At 32.2% G+C, this 13944-nt stretch overlaps 1 protein-coding gene across 2 annotated transcripts in view; it reads left to right on the forward strand.

Annotated features, from left to right (window-relative positions):
• The first annotated feature begins 3475 nt into the window (after positions 1–3475).
• The window catches only part of LOC106477586 (transmembrane protein 98-like), a 32323-nt gene continuing 21854 nt past the window's right edge, over positions 3476–13944 (forward strand). The window contains exons 1-2 of one of the 2 annotated variants that reach the window (XM_013938135.2): positions 3476–3636; positions 11998–12089. The gene's annotated coding sequence lies outside the window, so the exon portion shown is untranslated. Of the gene's footprint in view, positions 3637–11979; positions 12090–13944 lie in introns of those variants that run through there. The other variant, XM_022381472.1, reaches the window with a different exon arrangement.

Here is a 13944-nt window from a genome sequence, read left to right on the forward strand (position 1 = left end):
TATGGCTGGAGGCCATGTAAGTTGTGACTGAAAATATGCATGATACACAAATCAGGAAAGTAATCATCTTTTACGGGTTTGTTTCTTTTCAAGAGCACAACTTCAAAAGTCATTTTTGTTCTGATTTTTTTATGTGATGTTGGCTTCACTCGGCCTTGTACAGCGGGTACAAACTGATCTTACTTGATAGTTTCATCTGGTCTTATCTCTGTGTATGATTTTGGTAGTTCAGACAGTCCTTTCTTTCTTGGGATAGTATGATTAATGATAACCACTTCACGATCAATCCTCATCTCATCTTGGCTGGGATGCTGAGTAAGTGAAATTGCTGTTCTGTGGAATGAGTCCTTTGCAGTTCTTGAACTGGGATTATGGTCAGTGTTATCAACATTTCTCGTCATGAACAGTCTTTCTCTTAATTTTTGTGGACATACAACCTCTTTTCTTTCATACTGGACACACACATACACTATTTCCCAGATCATCAGATATTTGCATGACCCTGTCATATGAGATACAGAGTCCCAGTTGACAAATCACAAAGCAGCGCCAATGTCCCCATCAAAAATGCAGATTACTTTTCTTCCATCATTGTATGCCATCAGACCAAGTACGTGAGAAAGGAGATGTTCTTTAAGCCTTGTCGAGTTTATCCTGTCTGGGACACAAGCTTGTAACTGATGCAGATGGGAGGTATACAATTTTACTAAATCTGCATCATTTATTTTTATCTTTAATATAAGCTGCTAATTCAGCCAGAGAAATACCTTCTGCCCTCTCTAGACCACTGTTCTCCTTAACTTCTTTCTTCTTTTGTCTTCTTGCTCTGTTGTACAAGGCTACCAAATATTTGTTGTGGCTGAATGCATCTAATGCACGAATGTTACCTGGAACTAGTTTTGCCATCAGTTTGGTGTCAGAATGTTGAGTTCATCCAGTTCAAGGTTGATGTTTTGTGCTATTTTCCATCAGTCTTGTCACAGATAAATCACACTTCTTACACTGTTTCTCTTGATCCTACACTGAAAAGTGTCTTTACAGGGCTTGGATTTGAAGGTATCATCATATTTTCTCTCATGTGCTCTTTCAAGTTTCAGGCTACTAAATTTATTATAATATGACTTATGCCAAGAAGCTTTTCGAGCCTTTAGTGTATCTTTTATATCCTGTCCCTTGTTGAGTGCAGTTATATAAACTTGCATTAGTACACACCCAACGTCATAAAAGTTTGAGAGATTTCTGGCTATAGTCTCGTACCCAGAACTATAATTTTCCCTTGTACTATTTGTAGCACACATAAGTTTCTCATTAGTCTGTTTCTGTCAGACAGCAAAAAGAGTCCAGTCTGTAACATGAAAAGGTATTTCCTAGCTGGTGCCCAGGTGTAGGTTCTCATCGTTGCTCTGTAAGGACATCTTTCTTGTCTACAGACATCTACATGATTTTATCTACAGGCTTCTGCGGTATATCTACACCACCACCATAAGCAATCTTCACATCTTCACCATGGTTCCTGGAAAACACACAAACACAAAAAATAACTAGACGCCTGTAACTGTCGTCATTAACAGTTATAAAGCTTCTCCATTTATGTTATGGATTTTTTAATAATGTATAAAATTTACATATATATAGGCAATCTTTTCTTTTACGTGACTCAAAAAACATTTTGTAACACACATCTGTCATGGAAGGTTTGTCGATGAAACTGAGATGTGGATAAATGAGGTGCAGACTAGCTAGGTTCCAGTGTATTTATTCATTATCATAGACACAACAGAGATACCAGATCCCTTAAATAAACTTTTTTAAATATTTTCACCCAAAAAATAAGCAGGTATCTTGAAGATACTAAGGAGACATGGTAGGCAAATTCATCCAGTCCAAGAGTTCAACAGAAAGCATAAGAATAAAGGCCTTCATGGGCAAGATCTCAAATGTGTCTGGCTTTTATATGAATGTTCATATGAAAAACTATAAATGTACCAAACTCCATGCTTCTATCCAAATTTGAACAATTGTTGTCATATTGAGAGCTTGCCTACTTAATTATTACAAACAATGCGCTAAATGACTGCAGTGAACTTAAGGGTGAAAGGTAATTTCAATTTCTTCAAGAGCGAATAAGAACAGGAAATGTGCACCAAAAGACGTCTACTGATGAATTAGGATTAAGTGAGTAAGACTGTTCAGTTTTTTGTTCAACATTATCCAAGGTTGGAGCATCCAGGAATAACAGATAATTGAGAAGTTTGACTTTGATACAATCATTCTACACAGTTACCTGTCTAAATCGCCTTGGGAATCTGTAATATAGCAGATTTATTTAATTCTCGTGCATTTTCCTACTGATAACAATGAGAGCAACAATCTTGCATTATCTCACTGACTCAAGTAAATCTAGTTGAGTTATAGTCAATAATGGTGCCGAGCCGTGACTTAGGACCACTATTCTAATGAACATGTGATGCTTGTATAACACCAACTGAATTATGTATTGCCCCCGCAAGTGATGTTTTATCTCAGCTGGTGGTTGAATATTGTGTTGAATGTGAAGATTAAGAGTTTTGTAGAAATGTAGTGTAATTTATTTATGCTATAAGAATACCTTTTGCTTAATATATATATATATCATAATATTAAATAAAAGGGTGGAAGTTGGGAGTTTTACACTGTTAAATGTTAGGGAGGTTTAATTCTTCTTTAAGGTTATGTCTAAATGTTAAGGGATAACTGCCTTCCTGCAACTGGCTGCAGCCAGCGAAAGGCAGTAGTTGAAGTGTTGTGGGTTCAAGTACTCAACTCCTAACCTTTAATTGATTCTCCTTAGTTGCTGGCGTCAGGATCTTGATTGGTAGATAAAGTATACCCAACACATTTGGGTGCTATGACCACAGACATTATCCATTATGGCTTTAGGATGACAACGAGGACTGCTAGTGGAAGAATAATTTTGACTTTTGGTCTCATCATAATGTTGTTTTTGTTTTGTTTAAGTTTGACCACAGCGGTGATGAATGACATTGTTTTAATGTTTCGAAATGTTCACATTCCATTTTGAAGACATTTCTTCAATACATATCGTGTTAAACTTTTTGAAATCATTTATGCAAATGTAAACATTCGCAAGTAAGAAAAAGAAAAATCAATATACAAAACAGCAAAGTAAACCGGACACACCACGGAAAAACAAAACAAAACAAAATTCTATCTTCTCCAACTTTTGGGCTACTCTTTTACCAACGATTGACTGTTACATTATAACGCCCCCACGGCTGAAAGGGCGAGCATGTTTGGTGGGATTGGGATTCGAACCCGCGACCTTCTGATTGCGAGTCGAGCACCCTAACCACCTGGCCATGCCGGGCCTCTTCGAACACAGGCGATTAAAATCAACACTATAAAACAATAATGTTAACAATGTGGTAGATGTCGCTTTAATGTTGATTGTAATATAAAGCTTACGTATATATCATTTACGTACTTAACTTTCATTTTCTGCGCTATGTAAATTTATTTTTCACTTTTTGATATCAAATGTTCTCAGTTTAACACCATCACAATAATTTCAGTACTTTTATATATTGAAGTGAAGTGTATCAACAGTGGTCATAATAATCTTATTGAAGCTAGTTGGTAAATAACTTGTTTGTTTTTTCAATATTGAAAATGAAAAATTTTGTTGATTTACAACTACATATATTGAATTTGAAGTTTGTGGGGTAGTCATAAGTTAGTTAAGTGCATTCATTTTTTCAAATTCAAATTAAATCTAGAGGTCTGTAGTCTAAATTTTATCTAGCTGTAGCATGACAACTTTCCAAATTATGTATGACTGTTTTGTAAGAATAAGGCAATAACATGAGTAAGTAGAACTAGGTAATAATAAAGAACTCAATATTTGACTAAGTAACAATAAATTTAAATATTTCAAGACATAGTGTAAGGAAGAATTTGAAATTGAATATTTCATGACGTAAGGCAGGAATTCATTATTTCATAGCATAAGGAAGAAAAAATCAAATGCATATTTAATTGACACTTGACAACAGACTGCAGAAGTAGAACAGAATTTACCTGGTGTATTATTTATATTAAAGTATAATCTTATTCATAAATGTTATTTCCTTACTTAGGCAAAGAGAAAATTTGAAATTAAATCTCAAAATGTTGGAGAAGTATAAATATTAAAGTAGTAAAGTGCAGTTGTTTCATGTACTGATATATATTTAAAAATCTGTGGTTGATGAGGCTTATGGTGAGAATACAAGTTTTGTTTCCAAAGGTTAAAAGAGACTATTTTGACTTGTCTTCAGGCTATCCCATTTTCTGCTAACATACTACTCCAAAATACATATAGAAACCCCTTTTCCTTTACCAAATCCTGATCTTTAACTTGCTCATTCAATCTGATTTTAAACTCCTACAATGTTGCAGCTTCTACAACAACTAAAGGCAGTGTATTTAATAGGACAATCATCCTATTAAAAATGACTGCCTTAACTAGAATCATGTCTGAGTTTTAAACTTGTGTTCCCTAGTGTTATTGTCTGCAGTTTTTTCTATTAAAATTTCATATAAATTTATGTATTTCAAAAATAAATCTAACAAACTTAAAAATCTTCATTAAGTTCCTCCTGATCCCTTATCTTCTCCATCAAAAATATTTCAAGGTACTTCAAACCATCTCCATATGATAGCCCCTCCAAACATTTATTAATCCTGGTAGCTATTTTATGAATCATTTCCAACAATTCAACATCATTTTTTAAATTAAGTGAGCACAGTATTCCAAATGAGGTCTAACCAGTACCTTAGGAAGTAAACAGATGACCTCATTTAACTTGTAATTGTACTCAATATTTCAATTTATATAATCTAAATGTAAAATTCTGTTTGCCTTATTACTACAGTAGCTAACCTTACTGTTTACAAGGTATTTTAGAGACTTTGCAATAGCTATGCCTAGCCCTTTTCCCTCATTGACTTTACCAACATGAAGAGTTTCCCTAGTAAGTCTATAAGAATAGTAGTATGGTAATTAATATTAATAACTTTTTATTCAGATTAAAATTCATCTTCCTAATGCTAATAGTAATCCAGATCTTTTTAGAACACTAAATCTTAATTACAATGTGAAATACTCATTAATGTAATGTCATCTGCAAATTTAACCAGTTTACTGCTTACTACATTGCCAGTGTAATTAATGAAAATGTGAAATGACCAAGGACCTTCCAAATAACTTTGAGGTACACCACTTGTAATATTCATCCACTGCAATTGAACCCGATTATTGGCATTAATAACAACCATTTGCCTTCTACTACACAATCCGTTTAAATTGACTACCGGTTATCCGTACTTTAATTGAATGGAGAAGAAATGTTGACTATAATTCTGAATTTACTATATGTTTCTACATGACATTTGGCAAGCTTTTAGTAAAATGTACAAGTCTATTGTGCCCAAAAATTAGATATATTTATATTACAAAAGTATTTGTAATCAAGATATGTTTGTAAATTGACAACATCAGTCTGACCTGCACTCTGACAAATCAGAGTGCAAAATGATGTTCAAGTGAAGAATAAAATACTTTTGTCTATTATACAGTCCACATATTGCATTTGCATAATTTCTAAAACCTCTGAAATGTATATCTACAGTTTCTTCAGTATACCTGTTTACTGTATTTGGTATTTACTCTCCTCTACTACTGTCACTAAATCAATGATGTAGGGTAAAACAAATAATTGATAACTCTGACGTCAAATACATAATACTATGTTGAATGGCATTCTGTGGCATGTGCACTCCCATCCTTGCACAGAAGGTTAATCATTCAAGTACAAGTACAGTTGCATGAAATGAGCCTGATGATGGATACAGTTGCTGAATCTAACAGCTTGTTACTGTCCCCAACTGTTGTTTTTCAGTGATTGGATCATAAAAGTATGCTGGTAGCAACAATTTCATTGAGTAATACGAGATAGCTGAGATTTTAAATGTATTTATCTCTTCTGTTTTTATTAGAAGGGATGCTAGCAATATCCCTGACCTAGACCATTCCGTGAGAAATATTGGGATTGACCCAAGTCATTTAGATATTAATCCCTTGGTGGTAAAAATGAAAATCTGATTGATTAAATACAGATCAAGTACCAGAACTAAATAATATTTCTCCCATGATGGACAGGTACCCCAGGATTGAAAATTTCTTAATGTTACTTATATTTTTGAAGGGGATGATAAAGTGTTGCTATATAAATTATAGGTCAGTTAGTGGGAAAAATTGTAGACAGTCTGTTAAAGTGTTGTAAAATCATTTAATAAAACAGAATATAACAAAAGAGAGCCAACATTTATTTGATAAAGGAAAATCTTGTATTAGTAATCTGTTAACTTTTTTAAAGATGTTACTTATTTTTTAAATTATGGAAAATGGGTGGGAAATTTGAGCCAAACCACAAGGAAGAAAGGTTTTTAAAACTACTCAAGATAATTTTCTTCACCAAATGGGTAGGAAACCTATTGGGAATAGATTTATTATTAACTTTCAATACAGTAATGGCTGAGGTGGTGGTGATTAGGGAACAGTTAGGCCTGATGTTGTACTGAATGTGTAGATAAGGAATAATGATATTTTGGTTGCTAATTGTAAAGGGATGTGATAAGAATTATCTTTTGTGAAGTGGGAACTGAATAAATTTAAGGTGCTGACCAAATGTGGAGAACTTTTTAAAGTATATTTTGAAATATTACAGAAAAAATAAGGGTTGCTATAAGTAAGACCAGGTTGGCTTACAAAGGATATAAGGGATAAAATTAAAGAAAAACGTAATAAATTTAAGAAGCTTAAATTGACTGCTATGACAGAAGATCTAGAGGATTATAAGATATCATACAGGGCATTAGGTAGTTGGAAAAGGTATGTGAAAAAATATTGGCTGAAAATGTAAAAGGGCTAGTAAAATGTTAGGATGGATCTAAAGCCTTTAAGGGATGATAAAGGAAAACTTCTTATGTTTATGGGATGGCTGGGTTAGTAAATCCTACTTTTTCTTAAGTTTTTACTAATGATGATATAATCAGTATTCCTCATCCTGAATACTTGTTAAATGGAAACATGGTCAAACTAGATGAGTACATTAATTATGAGCTGGTTAAGAAAAAGTTGTGAAGTTTAATGAATGTTAAGGCTTCTGGACCAGATAATATTTCCTCAAGGGTTTTAAAGGTGGTTAAGGATTAGATATTTGAATCACTTGCTAATATGTTTGTAATATGCAGTAAATTTAATGGAAAACTTTATTGAAATCTAAATAGAAAGGGCTGGCTTTGAGGTTTTTGTTTTGTTTTATTTAAAGTTTAGTTTAGTATATGAAACAACCTTGATGGACCTGCAAGGCCCATGTTGTCCTTAGTGTTATGTAATGTTGTAATACTCTAAATATAGCCTAAAAGGAAATTGTTTAAAGAAATGATAGCTTCCTTTGACTTGTATTCAATATGTCTGCAGATACAACTGGAAATACTATTTGCTTTCCTTCTGGCAACTACACACTGCCTGGAAGTGTTAAGAAACTGTTCAACCAAAACACCAAGACCCTTTTCTTCCACAATACTGTTGAGTTGCTTTTCATCAAAGTGGTATTTACAGTTTAGGTTTAGATAACCCACATGCAATACCTTGCACCTAGTATAATTGTTATTTGCCATTTATTTGTCCAATTTACTAAATGATCCAAATCCATTTCTGAAACAACATCCTCCTTACACCCAATCATACCCAGAACTTTAATATCAACAACAAATTTGACCAATTTGTTGGGCATTTCCTTATCTTTATCATAAGTATATATTAAAAAGAGTATCTCAACACAGAGACCTGAAGTACTCCACTTGCAACAGTAATTCAGTTTGATTGAACTTCACTTATCACAAGTCTTAGCTTTCTTAACCAACCCTTTATCCATTAAGCCAACTTATCCCCCCACATCCATAGAAATAATTTGTTTATTAGTCTTTTATGTACCACTTTGTTATAAGCCTTCTGACAATGTAAGTATACCAAATACACATCCTTATTGTAACCAACATAAGCAGTAAAATCTTTGAATAATGTAAAAAAAATTTAGGAGTAGAGTTGAGCGATTAGTGGAACTTGGTAATCAATTAATTGACGGGCTCATTCATTGATTACATTTGATTAATTGGTTAGTACATGATGCTCCCTACAACCCATACAAGAAGAAAAAGAAGGAAAAAACGGGTGTGTACTTATCGTCTTAACTTTTTCAACCACTTTATCCTAACATGTTATTAATTTTCTTTTGCATTATTTTGGTTTTTAAGTCTTTTTTTTTTTTTCAAACTATCCTTGATTTAGAATGATTGACCTTTTCTGAATGTGGCTAATTGCGTATCTGCGAACATCATTTTTGTCCCAAAAAAATATCCCACAAATTTTATGGCCATTTTTCACTTTGCAGATGAATCTCTAATATTGACTACATACCACTAAACTGTATAAGTTAACTTACGTTATCCCAAGTTATGTGATTCTTTTCATTGAAGACAAATTCTGTAGCTTTCAAACAAATATAACTCACAAATACTTTCACAATTAAATAATGGAAGCATGTTTTACTTGCACAACAAGGGTAATAGTTTTTATTTATAACATGTCATGATAACAATTACAAATGATAAAGTAGCCAGTTAGAAAGTCCCATTTTTGATCTTTGTTTGAATACAATAAACACAAATGATATTCAATAAAGATTTGAATCATCACAATATTTTAAATTGCATACCATATTGACTAAATAGTAAACTTATCTGATTTGATGACAATTTTGTTTTATTTGGTGGATATAATAAAAAAAATCATATTTAACATAACATAATGTTTTGGGACAACAAGGAATCTATTGGTCCATCTCAGCTGTTCCATCCTTTAAACTAAATTAAAATAATTAAATAAAAAAACCTTAAAGCCAGCCCTTATCATTCATATACTTATCAAGCTTTTTCTTAAAATTACTGAAATGTACTGCCTCTTAAAAAACACTAATTTTAAACAAAGAACCAAATATCAAGATAACTTTATTTAGCCTAAAGCAATCTCCAGTCACTCATGTGACTTCTTTGCTTTGTACTGGATATATATTCGTGCATCTAGGTAAGCTAGTTTAACCTAATGATGACAAAACCTACTCCAAAAACTACACATTTGTAACTGATTTAAACTTTTGATAGAGTTTTCTTTGTTACCCATTCAACCCATCTCTAAGTTGTACAAGCTTATTTAAGTTATCCCAAGTTATTTTATTATTTTCAGTAAAGATAAATTAAACTTCCTTTATAGTGTTTTCAAATCTTTGTTTTACTAATAAATGATTAAACCACTTGATGTGGCATCATAGCATGAATTCAACCATAGCCTGTACAGACACTAATGGAAATACTGAAAAATAAAAAAATAGATAATATGTTTTCAATGGTTAATAAGTTTTTAGGAAAAAAACATTCTTTGGAATGGGCAGAAAATTTTTAAAAAAAATCAAGTATGTTTTTTTTAAGTATAAACTCTTTGCAGCTGTGCTGAAATGAAAATATTAACTCTTTTTCCTCGTTAATTACACTAAATAAGCATCAGAATATGACAGAATATTGAATTATAATACTTTTTAGCTAGAAATGTGTAAATAATAGGAATTGACATGTACAATTAACTTAACTTGTGATGAAAGTATGTAAAAAGCTAGAGGAAATCCTGTTTTCAGGTACAATAATTTAGGAGTGAGTTATTTTGTTCATCCTCACTTGGTGTACATGAAAGTGTATCGTTCATAAAAAGTAGTACTAAACCTGTAACAACATGAAAAATAATACATTTTATAGCATTCCACTCAGAGGCATGTAGAACCAGCCCAGTCCCCCCCCCTTCATTTTTCATCCTATTTATTAACTTTTGCTGATTTTTCATAAAAGATATTTAGTTGACAAATTTCTTCATGAATCCATGAAAAAGCAGTAGCCATTTTAGCTCATTAAGGTAGTATGCATTTGTAGTGAGCTTTGGAATATCCCACTACCAGACCCCAGAGCAGCTGCCTCCTGTGTCCCCCCATCTCGTCAGCCCTGTTTCCACTGCTTTCTCTCTACAAATTTCCACAAGAAACTACTGGATTTTTGTTGATGAAAATAAACATATTACTTTATGACATTTTCAAACAATTTTTATATAAAGTTAAACTTTATCACTTGAAAAACATTAACAAAAAATATTTAAAAAACAACTATCTTCAGCTATAGGCCTACATCATGTTTAAGTTAGTTGAATACTTCTTTTGTTGTTGGAAATATAATTACCTTTCAAAATATGTGCAAAAATCAATACGATATTTGACAAACAATACTGATGGTTATTAAAATTAAAATAAAATAGAGAAACATCAAAGGTCACTAGATGCAGGATTATGTTAAACATTGTCAGAGATCCAGACTTTGAGAAACTGTTACTCAAAAACAGGGGTGATTCAGGTTGTTGGTAAGAGGGAAGGGTGGGTTTAACTAGACCTGTACTAGCACTACTAATAAATTTATATTACTTTTTTATAATTGCTTTCCACTTGCAACTTTAATAATGAAATAAAGTACAAAGCCTATTCACTTAGAAACAATGAATTATTTGCTGAGTTCATAACGGGATTGTGGTGGACTCCAGCTGTGTCAACTTTAGAAAAACGAAAAGTATTTACAGTAATTAACAATCTAGTTAAATAGAAACACTGACATCTAATACTTCAGTTTGATACTATATGGCTGTTTTATTATTAATTTCCAAAAAAGATGGAAGGGGTTTGGATCCTCTAGATCTATGCCTGCTTGTACAATAATAAATAATCCAGTTATTAATTTTTGAAAAAATAGGTGGAACAGTTGGGGTGGATTTTTTGAACCCTCTCTAACTCCTCCCCTAAATCCATACCTGTTTATGTATCATTAAAAATAGTTATTAATATCTGGAACAAAAACCAATGAGAGCCTGGACCCCTTGAGCCCCTCTCCAAGATCTTTGCCTACTTATACAACAGTAAATAATACAGTTATGCAATTACAAGTTAGAAACATAACACTGTTTAAATAAAAAAGTAAATTTACACTTTTTTAATATTTAAGTAGCCAGAGGATTTGTAGTGAGTGCTACCAGCAAATTGCCTTCTCTCTAGTCAAAAGTTCAAAATTAGTGACAACTGCAGACAGTCGTAGTAGCTTTACAATAACAAAGACAGAACGAAACCCTCAAATCATGAAGCACCCCTCTTACTCACCCATTATGTAGTTTTGTGCTTAATAACAAACATAATAGCAATGTTTTGATTACTTGGATATTAAGAATAATCTAAAACCCCAATTTAGATTAGGTAATTATTTTCGTGATAATCAATTTAATCATTATTTTTTTTGATCAATCATTGGAATAATCGAAAATAGTAATAACCAGAAACACTAATTTTGATTAGTTGATTATTTTTGTGATGTTAATCGATTAATCATAATTTTTTGAGACAAGATTTTATCTGTGTGTAACAATGCTGGCTGTCCATCAAAATTAAAAGCTTTGATGACTTGCAAAGCATCTATTTCTTTTCTGTCTCTTTAAAACTTTTACTTCCATAGAAGTAAGACTAGTTGGCCTGCAATTACCCGGACAATGCTTGACCTCTCCCCTTAAAAATAAGTTTAACATTACCCAATTTCCAGTCATCTGGTACCTGCCCATTACTAAAAGACTCACAAAAAAAGTTTAGTAAGGACATCTTTTGCGATCCTATTAATACCCTTGGAAAAATACTATCTGTCCTGAAAGCCTTATCATTTCCTAAACTTCTTAATTTTTCTTTGACAGTTTCATGACTAATATTAATTTATGTATTTTTATCATATTTCTCACTAGTAATTTCTCAGATCTAATACTATCTATAGTGAAACTGAAGAAAGAAGAAACTTTAGCAACTGAAGCATCCCATAATTTCCCATGATGTAGGAAGAGATAAAAACTGAAATGTACAACAAAGGTAAGCAATTTTAATTGTTTCCTTTAAAAACTTAACACAATGAAATCTTTTTGAATTTTCAAAGCTGCAAATTCATACAAATGTCACATATAAAAAAACAAGTTATTTTTTAGAAGCTACATAACCTATAAAAGTTCATCTCAGGTTTCAAATGATTTCATCCAGTAGTTTTTTTTGTTTTTTTTGCAATGCAGTAAAATAAACCATACAACAGGTGCATTGAATCAACACACCTGGATGTTTTAGAGTTAAACTCTTGCAAATTTTTATTTTCTAGCTGTATTGATGGAAATGGGATGTTACAGAATGATTCATTATAGGAATTATCATAATAGGGTTATCATAAATTGGATCTCACATTTGATAAAGATATGAACCAACTCAATAGCATTACTGAAGAAAAGGATCTTGGCATAGTAGTGGATAAGTCACTAAAGCCATCAAAGCAGTGTTCTGTTTCTAGTAGCAAAGCTAATAGAATTTTAAGATGTATTACAAGTTAAAAGAGGTAATAGAGAAATTTCTATACAAATTGCTAGTTAGGCCTCACTTGGAATACTGTGTGTAGTTTTTGTTACTGTATGTAAGAAAGGATATTGATTTACAGGAAGGTGCTCAGAGGAGGGTTACTAAAATGATTCACAAATGGAATGGTTGTTGTATGGGTATAGTTTAAGATCTCTTATTTTCTCTGGAGAAGAAAAAGGTAGGAGACAATTGTAATGAAGTTGACAAGTTTATGCAAGGGTTTGTTTGGATAAAGGTCTTTCTGACTTCTTTCTGCTGTATTCTGAAAACAATAGGATAAGAAGACACAAGTGTAAAGTTTGGAAAAGACAAGGTGATCAGTATATAGAATGAGTTACCATAAGCAGTAGTAGAGGCTGATAGCTTGTAAAGGTTTGAGAGAGAAATAGATGATTTCCTGAAAAATAATGGATGGATTTAAACTTTTTTTTTTCTCAAGAGTTGTCTCTTGTTCTTATTGCTATGTTATGAAGTATCAAAGGTAACTTTTTTTTTCACCTCTTTTTACAATTACATCTTACATATCGTTTTTTTATTAAAATGTTAAATACTGTTTCATGTCATATGTTGTGAACTTTGTTAATCTGGATAATTAAAAATCTGCATGATTTTCACAATAGGAAATTTAATCAGTAATCCATATATATTTTTTATTCCCAAACTGAACAGCTATTTCTTATAACAAATAAACATGATTTGTTAATTCACATAACTTCATAAAAATCCAGTAGGAGTTGATCAGAAGAGGAAAAGAGGTGATGATTAATGACCACAAAACACCTGCACTAACTAATATTTACCAGTTTATGACAGTCTCTGAGAATTCCCTTCACAGTAGTGATGTACATGTAAACTATATTAGGTTTTGAGTGGTCACCAGAGTGGTTGCTGGCATAATCAAATAATTAGAAAGTACGAAGAATATGCTGAAAAAAGTGGTCCACAAACTTTAAATGTCCATGAGACTAAACAAATAGTAAGTTTAACATGGTCCAGTGTTATTATGATATCTATCAAACTTTTTCAAGCATGTCAAGATTCTGCTGAAGCCTGAACAGAGTGAAATTGTTGAGATGTCAGAAATCATTAATAAGATTACTTCTGAAATTCATACCTTAATCTTGAGTATTAATGATGCTGTGTCAGCTGAACAGTAGTTCATCATTGACTCAGCAGAACCAACTGGTCATGAGCTGTCAGATGAAAACATCATTTTTACTGTGTCTCTTCAAGCATGTGATTGACAGAAAGTCTCACATCAAAAATGATTGACAAGTGGAACTAGTCAGTCTGAATAAAGCACAATCTATCCTAAATTCGTATTGTT

Source organism: Limulus polyphemus, unplaced genomic scaffold, assembly GCF_000517525.1.
Source record: "Limulus polyphemus unplaced genomic scaffold, Limulus_polyphemus-2.1.2 Scaffold167, whole genome shotgun sequence".
NCBI lineage: Eukaryota > Metazoa > Arthropoda > Merostomata > Xiphosura > Limulidae > Limulus > Limulus polyphemus.